Genomic DNA, 11,552 nt, shown 5'->3' on the forward strand with positions numbered 1-11,552 from the left:
ACTGGTAATGATGGTGTTGTACTGGTAGTGATGGTGTTGTACTGGTAGTGATGGTGTTGTACTGGTAGTGATGGTGTTGTACTGGTAATGATGGTGTTGTACTGGTAATGATGGTGTTGTACTGGTAGTGATGGTGTTGTACTGGTAATGATGTTGTACTGGTAGTGATGATGTTGTACTGGTAATGATGATGTTGTTGTACTGGTAATGATGGTGATGTTGTACTGGTAGTGATGATGTTGTACTGGTAATGATGATGTTCTTGTAATGGTAATGATGGTGATGTTGTACTGGTAGTGATGGTGTTGTACTGGTAGTGATGGTGTTGTACTGGTAGTGATAGTGTTGTACTGGTAGTGATGGTGTTGTACTGGTAGTGATGGTGTTGTACTGGTAGTGATGGTGTTGTACTGGTAGTGATGGTGTTGTACTGGTAATGATGTTGTACTGGTAGTGATGGTGTTGTACTGGTAATGATGTTGTACTGGTAGTGATGGTGTTGTACTGGTAATGATGTTGTACTGGTAGTGATGGCGTTGTACTGGTAATGATGTTGTACTGGTAGTGATGGTGTTGTACTGGTAATGATGTTGTACTGGTAGTGATGGTGTTGTACTTGTAATGATGTTGTACTGGTAGTGATGGTGTTGTACTGGTAATGATGTTGTACTGGTAATGATGGTGTTGTACTGGTAATGATGTTGTACTAGTAATGATGATGTTGTTGTACTGGTAGTGATGTTGTTGTACTGGTAATGATGTTGTACTGGTAGTGATGGTGTTGTACTTGTAATGATGTTGTACTGGTAGTGATGGTGTTGTACTGGTAATGATGTTGTACTGGTAGTGATGGTGTTGTACTGGTAATGATGTTGTACTGGTAGTGATGGCGTTGTACTGGTAATGATGTTGTACTGGTAATGATGGTGTTGTACTTGTAATGATGTTGTACTGGTAGTGATGGTGTTGTACTGGTAATGATGTTGTACTAGTAATGATGATGTTGTTGTACTGGTAATGATGTTGTACTGGTAGTGACGGTGTTGTACTGGTAGTGATGGTGTTGTACTTGTAATGATGTTGTACTGGTAGTGATGGCGTTTTACTGGTAATGATGTTGTACTGGTAGTGATGGTGTTGTACTGGTAATGATGTTGTACTGGTAGTGATGGTGTTGTACTGGTAATGATGTTGTACTGGTAGTGATGGTGTTGTACTGGTAATGATGTTGTACTGGGAGTGATGGTGTTGTACTGGTAATGATGTTGTACTGGTAGTGATGGTGTTGTACTGGTAATGATGTTGTACTAGTAATGATGATGTTGTTGTACTGGTAATGATGTTGTACTGGTAGTGATGGTGTTGTACTGGTAATGATGTTGTACTGGTAGTGATGGTGTTGTACTGGTAATGATGTTGTACTGGTAGTGATGGTGTTGTACTGGTAATGATGTTGTACTGGTAGTGATGGTGTTGTACTGGTAATGATGTTGTACTGGTAGTGATGGTGTTGTACTGGTAATGATGTTGTACTGGTAATGATTGTGATGTTGCACTGGTAATGATGTTGTACTGGCAGTGTTGATGATGTTGTTCTGGTAATGATGTACTGGTAGTGATGGTGATGTACTGGTAATGATGATGTTGTTCTGGTAATGATTTTGTACTGGTAGTGATGGTGATGTACTGGTAATGATGTTCTTGTACTGGTAATAATAATGATGTTGGTCTGGTAATGATAATGATGTTGTACTGGTAGTGATGGTGATGTTGTACTGGTAATGATGATGTTGTTCTGGTAATGATGTTGTACTGGTAGTGATGGTGATGTACTGGTAATGATGATTTTGTTCTGGTAACGATGTTGTACTGGTAGTGATTGTGATGTTGTACTGGTAATGATGATGTTGTACTGGTAATGATGATGATGTACTGGTAATGATGATGTTGTACTGGTAATGATGATGTTCTTGTTCTGGTAATGATGATAACGTTCTTCTGGTAATGATTTTGTACTGGTAGTGATGGTGATGTACTGGTAATGATGATTTTGTTCTGGTAATGATGTTGTACTGGTAGTGATGGTGATGTTGTACTGGTAATGATGTTGTACTGGTAATGATGTTGCAATGGTAATGATGATGTAGTACTGGTAATGATTTTTTACTGGTAGTGATGGTGATGTACTGGTAATGATGATTTTGTTCTGGTAATGATGTTGTACTGGTAGTGATGGTGATGTTGTACTGGTAATGATGTTGTACTGGTAATGATGTTGCACTGGTAATGATGATGTTGTACTGGTAATGATTTTGTACTGGTAGTGATGGTGATGAACTGGTAATGATGATGTTGTTTTGGTAATGATGTTGTACTGGTAATGATGATGTTGTTTTGGTAATGATGTTGTACTGGTAATGATGTTGCACTGGTAATGATGATGTTGTACTGGTAATGATGTTGTACTGGTAATGATGTTGTACTGGTAATGATGTTGCACTGGTAATGATGATGTTGTACTGGTAATGATGACGTACTGGTAATGATGATGTACTGGTAGTGATGGTGATTTTGTACTGGTAATGATGGTGTTGTACTGGTAATGATGTTGTACTGGTAATGATGTTGTACTGGTAATGATGATGTTGTACTGGTGATGATGGTGTTGTACTGGTAATGATGATGTTGTACTGGTAATGATGACGTACTGGTAATGATGATGTACTGGTAGTGATGGTGATTTTGTACTGGTAATGATGGTGTTGTACTGGTAATGATGTTGTACTGGTAATGATGTTGTTGTACTGGTGATGATGGTGTTGTACTGGTAATGATGATGTTGTAGTGGTGATGATGGTGTTGTACTGGTAATGATGATGTTGTACTGGTGATGGTGATGTACTGGTAATGATGATGTTGTACTGGTAATGATGATGTTGTACTGGTAATGATGATGTTGTACTCGTAATGATGATGTTGTACTGGTAATGATGATGTTGTACTGGTGATGGTGGTGATGTTGTACTGGTAATGATGATGTTATACTGCTAATGATGATGTTGTACTGGTAATGATGATGTACTGGTAATGATGATGTTGTACTGGTAATGATGATGTTGTACTGGTGATGTTGTACTGGTGATGATGGTGATGTTGTACTGGTAATGATGATGTCGTACTGGTGATGGTGGTGATGTACTGGTAATGATGATGTTATACTGCTAATGATGATGTTGTACTGGTAATGATGATGTTGTACTGGTAATGATGATGTTGTACTGGTGATGTTGTACTGGTGATGATGGTGATGTTGTACTGGTGATGTTGTACTGGTGATGATGGTGATGTTGTACTGGTGATGATGGTGATGTTGTACTTGTGATGATGGTGATGTTATACTGGTGATGATGGTGATGTACTGGTGATGATGGTGATGTTGTACTGGTGATGATGGTGATGTTGTACTGGTGATGATGGTGATGTTGTACTGGTGATGATGGTGATGTTGTACTGGTGATGATGGTGATGTTGTACTGGTGATGATGGTGATGTTGTACTGGTGATGATGGTGATGATGTCCTGGTGATGATGGTGATGTTGTACTGGTGATGATGGTGATGTTGTACTGGTGATGATGGTGAAGTTGTACTGGTGATGATGGTGATGTTGTACTGGTGATGATGGTGATGTTGTACTGGTGATGATGGTGATGTACTGGTGATGATGGTGATGTTGTACTGGTGATGATGATGATGTTGTACTGGTGATGATGGTGATGTTGTACTGGTGATGATGGTGATGTTGTACTGGTGATGATGATGTACTGGTGATGATGGTGATGTTGTACTGGTGATGATGGTGATGTTGTACAGGTGATGATGATGTTGTACTGGTGATGATGGTGATGTTGTACTGGTGATGATGGTGATGTTGTACTGGTGATGATGATGATGTTGTACTGGTGATGACGGTAATGTTGTACTGGTGATGATGGTGATGTTGTACTGGTGATGATGGTGATGTTGTACTGGTGATGATGGTGATGTTGTACTGGTGATGATGGTGATGTTGTACTGGTGATGATGGTGATGTTGTACTGGTGATGATGGTGATGTTGTACTTGTGATGATGGTGATGTTGTACTGGTGATGATGGTGATGTTGTACTGGTGATGATGGTGATGTTGTACTGGTGATGATGGTGATGTACTGGTGATGATGGTGATGTTGTACTGGTGCTGATGATGATGTTGTACTGGTGATGTACTGGTGATGATGTCCTGGTGATGATGGTGATGTTGTACTGGTGATGATGGTGATGTTGTACTGGTGATGATGGTGATGTTGTACTGGTGATGATGGTGATGTACTGGTGATGATGATGATGTTGTACTGGTGATGATGATGATGTTGTACTGGTGATGATGGTGATGTTGTACTTGTGATGATGGTGATGTTGTACTGGTGATGATGGTGATGTTGTACTGGTGATGATGGTGATGTTGTACTGGTGATGATGGTGATATTGTACTGGTGATGATGGTGATGATGTCCTGGTGATGATGGTGATGTTGTACTGGTGATGATGGTGATGTTGTACTGGTGATGATGGTGAAGTTGTACTGGTGATGATGGTGATGTTGTACTGGTGATGATGGTGATGTTGTACTGGTGATGATGGTGATGTACTGGTGATGATGGTGATGTTGTACTGGTGATGATGATGATGTTGTACTGGTGATGATGGTGATGTTGTACTGGTGATGATGGTGATGTTGTACTGGTGATGATGATGTTGTACTGGTGATGATGGTGATGTTGTACTGGTGATGATGGTGATGTTGTACTGGTGATGATGATGTTGTACTGGTGATGATGGTGATGTTGTACTGGTGATGATGGTGATGTTGTACTGGTGATGATGGTGATGTTGTACTGGTGATGATGGTGATGTTGTACTGGTGATGATGGTGATGTTGTACTGGTGATGATGGTGATATTGTACTGGTGATGATGGTGATGTTGTACTGGTGATGATGGTGATGTTGTACTGGTGATGATGGTGATGTACTGGTGATGATGATGATTTTGTACTGGTGATGATGGTGATGTTGTACTGGTGATGATGGTGATATTGTACTGGTAATGATGGTGATGTTGTACTGGTGATGATGGTGATGTTGTACTGGTGATGATGGTGATGTTGTACTGGTGATGATGGTGATGTTGTACTGGTGATGATGGTGATGTTCTACTGGTGATGGTGGTGATGTTGTACTGGTGGTGATGGTGATGTACTGGTGATGACGGTGATGTTGTACTGGTGATGATGGTGATGTATTGGTGATTATGATGACGTTGTACTGGTGATGATGGTGATGTTGTACTGGTGATGATGGTGATGTTGTACTGGTGATGATGGTGATGTTGTACTGGTGATGATGGTGATGTTGTACTGGTGATGATGATGTTGTACTGGTGATGATGATAATGTTGTACTGGTGATGATGGTGATGTACTGGTGATGATGGTGATGTTGTACTGGTGATGATAGTGTTGTTGTACTGGTGATGATGGTGATGTTGTACTGGTGATGATGGTGATGTTGTACTGGTGATGATGGTGATGTTGTACTGGTGATGATGGTGATGTTGTACTGGTGATGATGGTGATGTTGTACTGGTGATGATGATGTTGTACTGGTGATGATGATGATGTTGTACTGGTGATGATGGTGATGTACTGGTGATGATGGTGATGTTGTACTGGTGATGATGATGATGTTGTACTGGTGATGACGGTGATTTGCTGGTGATGATGGTGATGTTGTACTGGTGATGATGGTGATGTACTGGTGATCATGATGATGTTGTACTGGTGATGATGGTGATTTTGTACTGGTGATGATAGTGATGTTGTACTGGTGATGATGGTGATGTTGTACTGGTGATGATGGTGATGTTGTACTGGTGATGGTGGTGATGTTGTACTGGTGATGATGGTGATGTACTGGTGATGATGGTGATGTTCTACTGGTGATGATGGTGATGTTGTATTGGTGATTATGGTGATGTTGTACTGATGATGATGGTGATGTTGTACTGGTGATGATGGTGAAGTTGTACTGGTGATGATGGTGATGTACTGGTGATGATGGTGATGTTGTACTGGTGATGATGGTGATGTTGTACTGGTGATGATGATGATGTTGTACTGGTGATGATGGTGATGTACTGGTGATGATGGTGATGTACTGGTGATGATGGTGTTGTTGTACTGGTGATGATGGTGATGTTGTACTGGTGATGATGGTGATGTTGTACTGGTGATGATGGTGATGTTGTACTGGTAGTGATGGTGATGTACTGGTGATGATGATGATGTTGTACTGGTCATGACGGTGATTTGCTGGTGATGATGGTGATGTTGTACTGGTGATGATGGTGATGTACTGGTGATGATGATGATGTTGTACTGGTGATGATGGTGATTTTGTACAGGTGATAATGGTGATGTTGTACTGGTGATGATGGTGATGTTGTACTGGTGATGATGGTGATGTTGTACTGGTGATGGTGGTGATGTTGTACTGGTGATGATGGTGATGTACTGGTGATGATGGTGATGTTCTACTGGTGATGATGGTGATGTTGTATTGGTGATTATGGTGATGTTGTACTGGTGATGATGGTGATGTTCTACTGGTGATGATGGTGATGTTGTATTGGTGATTATGGTGATGTTGTACTGGTGATGATGGTGATCTACTGGTGATGATGGTGATGTTGTACTGGTGATGATGGTGATGTTGTACTGGTGATGATGGTGATGTTGTACTGGTGATGATGATGTTGTACTGGTGATGATGATGATGTTGTACTGGTGATGATGGTGATGTACTGGTGATGATGGTGATGTTGTACTGGTGATGATGGTGTTGTTGTACTGGTGATGATGGTGATGTTCAACTGGTGATGATGGTGATGTTGTACTGGTGATGATGGTGATGTTGTAATGGTGATGATGGTGATGTTGTACTGGTGATGATGGTGATGTTGTACTGGTGATGATGATGTTGTACTGGTGATGATGATGATGTTGTACTGGTGATGATGGTGATGTACTGGTGATGATGGTGATGTTGTACTTGTGATGATGATGATGTACTGGTGATGATGGTGATGTTCTACTGGTGATGATGGTGATGTTGTATTGGTGATTATGGTGATGTTGTACTGGTGATGATGGTGATGTTGTACTGGTGATGATGGGGATGTTGTACTGGTGATGATGGTGATGTACTGGTGATGATGGTGATGTTGTACTGGTGATGATGGTGATGTTGTACTGGTGATGATGATGTTGTACTGGTGATGATGGTGATGTACTGGTGATGATGGTGATGTTGTACTGGTGATGATGGTGTTGTTGTACTGGTGATGATGGTGATGTTGTACTGGTGATGATGGTGATGTTGTACTGGTGATGATGGTGATGTTGTACTTTTGATGATGGTGATGTTGTACTGGTGATGATGGTGATGTTGTACTGGTGATGATGATGTTGTACTGGTGATGATGGTGATGTACTGGTGGTGATGGTGATGTTGTACTGGTGATGATGATGATGTTGTACTGGTGACGTACTGGTGATGATGGTGATGTTGTACTGGTTATCATGATGATGTTGTACTGGTGATGACGGTGATGTGCTAGTGATGATGGTGATGTTGTACTGGTGATGATGGTGATGTACTGGTGATGATGATGATGTACTGGTGATGATGGTGATGTTGTACTGGTGATGATGATGATGTACTGGTGATGATGATGTTGTACTGGTGATGGTGGTGATGTTGTACTGGTGATGATGATGATGTTGTACTGGTGATGATGGTGATGTTGTACTGGTGATGATGGTGATGTTGTACTGGTGATGATGGTGATGTTGTACTGGTGATGATGATGATGTTGTACTGGTGATGGTGGTGATGTTGTACTGGTGATGATGATGTTGTACTGGTGATGATGATGATGTACTGGTGATGATGGTGATGTTGTACTGGTGATGATGATGTTGTACTGGTGATTATGGTGATGTTGTACTGGTGATGATGGTGATGTTGTACTGTTGATGATGTTGTACTGGTGATGATGGTGATGTTGTACACTTGATGATGATGATGTTGTACTGGTGATGATCGTGATGTTGCACTGGTGATGATGGTGATGTTGCACTGGTGATGATGGTGATGTTGTACTGGTGATGATGGTGATATACTGGTGATGATGATGATGTACTGATGATGATGATGATGGTGTACTGGTGATGATGATGTACTGGTGATGATGATGGTGTTGTACATGTGATGATGGTGATGTTGTACTGGTGATGATGATGATGTTGTACTGGTGATGATGATGATGTTGTACTGGTGATGATGGTGATGTTGTACTGGTGATGATGGTGATGTTGTACTGGTGATGATGATGATGTTGTACTGGTGATGATGGTGATGTACTGGTGATGATGGTGATGTTGTACTGGTGATGATGGTGATGTACTGGTGATGATGATGATGTTGTACTGGTGATGATGATGATGTACTGGTGATGATGATGTACTGGTGATGATGGTGATGTTGTACTGGTGATGATGATGTTGTTGTACTGGTGATGATGATGATGTTGTACTGGTGATGATGATGATGTTGTACTGGTGATGATGGTGATGTTGTACTGGTGATGTTGATGTTGTACTGGTGATGATGGTGATGTTGTACTGGTGATGATGATGATGTTGTACTGGTGATGATGGTGATGTACTGATGATGATGGTGATGTTGTACTGGTGATGATGATGTACTGGTGATGATGGTGATGTTGTACTTGTTATGATGATGATGATGTTGTACTGGTGATGATGATGTTGTACTGGTGATGGTGGTGATGTTGTACTGGTGATGATGATGATGTTGTACTGGTGATGATGGTGATGTACTGGTGATGATGGTGATGTTGTACTGGTGATGATGGTGATGTTGTACTGGTGATGATGGTGATTTATTGGTGATGATGGTGATGTTGTACTGGTGATGATGGTGATGTTGTACTGGTGATGATGGTGATGTACTGGTGATGATGATGATGATGTTGTACTGGTGATGATGGTGATGTACTGGTGATGATGGTGATGTTGTACTGGTGATGATGATGATGTACTGGTGATGATGATGATGTTGTACTGGTGATGGTGGTGATGTTGTACTGGTGATGATGGTGATGTATTGGTGATGATGGTGATGTTGTACTGGTGATGATGTTGTACTGGTGATGATGGTGATGTACTGGTGATGATGGTGATGTTGTACTGGTGATGATGGTGATGTTGTACTGGTGATGATGGTGATGTTGTACTGGTGATGATGATGATGTTGTACTGGTCATGATGGTGATGTTGTACTGGTGATGATGATGATGTTCTACTGGTGATGATGGTGATGTTGTACTGGTGATGATGATGTTGTACTGGTGATGATGGTGATGTTGTACTGGTGATGATGATGATGTTGTACTGGTGATGATGGTGATGTTGTACTGGCGATGATGATGATGTTGTACTGGTGATGATGATGATGTTGTACTGGTGATGATGATGTTGTGCTGGTGATGATGGTGATGTTGTACTGGCGATGATGATGTTGTACTGGTGATGATGATGATGTACTGGTGATGATGATGATGTACTGGTGATGATGATGATGTTGTACTGGTGATGATGGTGATGTTGTACTGGTGATGATGGTGATGTTGTACTGGTGATGATGATGATGATGATGTTGTACTGGTGATGATGATGATGTTGTACTGGTGATGATGATGATGTTGTATTGGTGATGATGTTGATGTTGTACTAGTGATGATGGTGATGTTGTACTGGTGATGATGGTGATGTTGTACTGGTGATGATGGTGATGTTGTACTGGTGATGATGGTGATGTTGTACTGGTGATGATGGTGATGTTGTACTGGTGATGATGGTGATGTTGTACTGGTGATGATGGTGATGTTGTACTGGTGATGATGGTGATGCTGTACTGGTGATGATGGTGATGTTGTACTGGTGATGATGGTGATGTTGTTCTGGTGATGATGATGTTGTACTGGTGATGATGATGTTGTACTGGTGATGATGGTGATGTTGTTCTGGTGATGATGATGTTGTACTGGTGATGATGATGTTGTACTGGTGATGATGGTGATGTTGTACTGGTGATGATGATGATGTTGTACTGGTGATGATGGTGATGTTGTTCTGGTGATGATGGTGATGTTGTACTGGTGATGATGGTGATGTTGTTCTGGTGATGATGATGTTGTACTGGTGATGATGATGTTGTACTGGTGATGATGGTGATGTTGTACTGGTGGTGATGGTGATGTTGTACTGGTGATGATGATGTTGTACTGGTGATGATGGTGATGTTGTACTGGTGATGATGATGATGTTGTACTCTTGATGATGATGTACTGGTGATGATGGTGATGTTGTACTGGTGATGATGATGATGTTGTACTGGTAATGATGATGATGTTGTACTGGTGATGATGGTGATGTTGTACTGGTGACGATGATGTTGTACTGGTGATGATGATGTTATACTGGTGATGATGTTGTACTGGTGATTGTGGTGATTTTGTACTGGTGATGATGATGTTGCACTGGTGATGGTGGTGATGTACTGGTGATGATGATGTTGTACTGGTGATGATGATGTTGTACTGGTGATGATGATGTTGTACTGGTGATGATGTTGTACTGGTGATGATGATGTTGTACTGGTGATGATGATGTTGTACTGGTGATGATGATGTTGTACTGGTGATGATGATGTTGTACTGGTGATGATGATGTTGTACTGGTGATGATAATGTTGTACTGGTGATGATGTTGTACTGGTGATGATGATGTTGTACTGGTGATGATGATGTTGTACTGGTGATGATGATGTTGTACTGGTGATGATGATGTTGTACTGGTGATGATGATGTTGTACTGGTGATGATGATGTTGTACTGGTGATGATGATGTTGTACTGGTGATGATGATGTTGTACTGGTGATGATAATGTTGTACTGGTGATGATGATGTTGTACTGGTGATGGTGATGTTGTACTGGTGATGGTGTTGTACTGGTGATGATAATGTTGTACTGGTGATGATGTTGTACTGGTGATGATGTACTGGTGATGATGATGTTGTACTGGTGATGATGATGTTGTACTGGTGATGATGATGTTGTACTGGTGATGATAATGTTGTACTGGTGATGATGATGTTGTACTGGTGATGATAATGTTGTACTGGTGATGATAATGTTGTACTGGTGATGATGATGTTGTACTGGTGATGATGATGTTGTACTGGTGATGATAATGTTGTACTGGTGATGATAATGTTGTACTGGTGATGATGATATGATGATGATGTTGTACTGATGTGTACTGGTGATGATGATATTGTACTGGTGATGATGATGTTGTACTGGTGATG

This window comes from Cherax quadricarinatus, chromosome 23, assembly GCF_038502225.1.
Source record: "Cherax quadricarinatus isolate ZL_2023a chromosome 23, ASM3850222v1, whole genome shotgun sequence".
Lineage (NCBI taxonomy): Eukaryota > Metazoa > Arthropoda > Malacostraca > Decapoda > Parastacidae > Cherax > Cherax quadricarinatus.